This window comes from Aptenodytes patagonicus, chromosome 6, assembly GCF_965638725.1.
Source record: "Aptenodytes patagonicus chromosome 6, bAptPat1.pri.cur, whole genome shotgun sequence".
Classification (NCBI taxonomy): Eukaryota; Metazoa; Chordata; class Aves; order Sphenisciformes; family Spheniscidae; genus Aptenodytes; species Aptenodytes patagonicus.
In genome coordinates this window covers 6,750,296-6,752,446 of record NC_134954.1, presented here as the reverse complement: position 1 = coordinate 6,752,446, position 2,151 = coordinate 6,750,296, and positions in this window count along the sequence as shown.

Below are 2,151 nucleotides of genomic sequence, written 5' to 3'. Positions count from 1 at the left end.
CACCAACTAGTTATTCATTATGTATAAAGTGGGGCAGGCTAAACATAGAAACTCTTTTTTTATCATTTACATGCTTTTGATGGTTTGGGTCTCGCACAGTTATGACTGACACGACACTTCCTTGCTGATTAAGGGCCTGATTTTTCTTCCATTGAAGTCGGTGAATCATTGATTTGAACAGAAACTGGATTTACTCTTCAAAGAATTAGACAACTGTAAAACAGCACTGTGCTTTTCTCCGCTGATGGCTATAATCCAGTTAGTAAATGTCACTATTAAGTTCCGTAAGGTAATTAGGGAGGAGGTAGGAAGGAATTAATTTAGTGGCAGTAAAGTACACACGCAAGTAGTGTGTCTTTTGTCTCTACTGTGAAAGGACGGACAATACAGCAATGCTCAGTCTGGCACCAGTAGTGTAAATAGTAGCATCTCTGTCAAATTTATTTCATTCCTATATGCAAAAGGTTGAACAAGTGGCTGTTTTGAGAAGAAGGGAAGGAACAGGCTGGAAGCAGTTAGACAGTGTTACAGTGTTAATGGATCTTTGTCAGGTCTGTCTGTTGCATACAGTTATTTGTTACTCTGAAACTGAAAGGTTATAACCGAAGACAGAGAAGTAGAAACAAATTATAGGTAAAGATTAATACTGAGGAGCTGAAGAACATTTTGGTCAAAAGCAGGTATGAAATACATGCTTTTCAAACTGGGTAGAACTTGAACACTAATAAAAATGACCTGGATGGAACAAAATCTAAGATCCCTTTAAGTACTTGTTTTCCTCATATATAAATACCATAGCAGAGGTCTTCTGATCATCTGTAACCGTGGGCAGGAAACTGCAACGAAAGACACAGCCCTTACTCGAAGTACTCATCGCTTATTTCAGTAGTGGAATGTGGATTGCCGTTCTTCTTCAATTATCGATTCTCGCATGTAATGCCAGGAGGTGCTGCCACAGCCCCACTCAGTAGCGCAGCAGCATCTGTTCCAAAGACTTAACGGGTAGCTAGGCAGGAGAGAAAAGAATCAGAGGGAGGCACAAAGGTACAAAAAGGCTGCGCTGGCAGCTCACCTCAAAGAGCTCAGTGCTGTAACCACCCTGTACAGATCGCCAGGCCTTTGCCTTACTGACTAAACCAAACAGCGTTTCTCTATGGAAATGACAGCAACATTCGTTTGCAAAGCAGATGTAATTCTGTCACTTTAAAATTTTTCAGTTGTAATTTTAATTTTCCAGTATTGATTCCTATGCAGATTAAGGGGCTTTATGCACGGTGCTCTCCGCATTTCTCAGCAGCAGCCTGGGGAGAAGCAACGTGGAAATCTTGCTCGGAACGGTCTAGAACTACGATAATCTATTTTTATTTATGATGACATGACCATCTGTCACGCAACTGCTTTCAGTGAGGCAGGAAGAGTCTGGCAGCCTGCTCCTCCTCTCCCAAATGGTAGGTAGGGAAAGCTCCTGCCCGCTCTTCTCAACACCCCCTTTAGACCAGTTTCTTTCCCAGATCAAAGCACTGACAGCAGCAGCCCTGCAACAGGGAACAGGAGCCAGGACTTAAAGAAACACAGAGCAGTGCCAGTTTTCTCAAGTAAGAATCGGTCACAAAACATAGGTAACAATTATTACAAGTTTTTAAAAGCAGGTGTAGTGACTGTAAACTTCAGACATTTAAAATCCAACCTGCAACCAAACAGAACCAAAATTACCTAACCGCAGTACAATTTCTGAAATCATTTCAACGGAAATAATAATCAAAACCACAGTTTAGCAAGAGCATAAAGTAAGCTGACTTTCAGTAGTGAATGGTTTTGACCTTTCTGCTGCAAATGGAGATAGCGCAAAAATTTCCATCTCCATTTTTCATTCATCAAGGCAAAGTTAGCTCTAAGACAAAACAGACATTAAGATGAAAGGAAAGAAAAATCAACATTTTTCAGTAGTCTCAAAAACCCCACTTAGTCCTTCCATGACTTGCACTAAAATGTGTACAAAGAAATTCTGAATCCTATAGCCGAGTCAACTCCAGCTTCTCCAAACTTTTCTATTTTTTGACATCCCAGTTTAAAGAAGTAACACAAGACACCTAAAATTTTGTCTCTGTGCATGCCCAGAACCGTTCTGTGAGCGTGCATAAGGGAGACCTC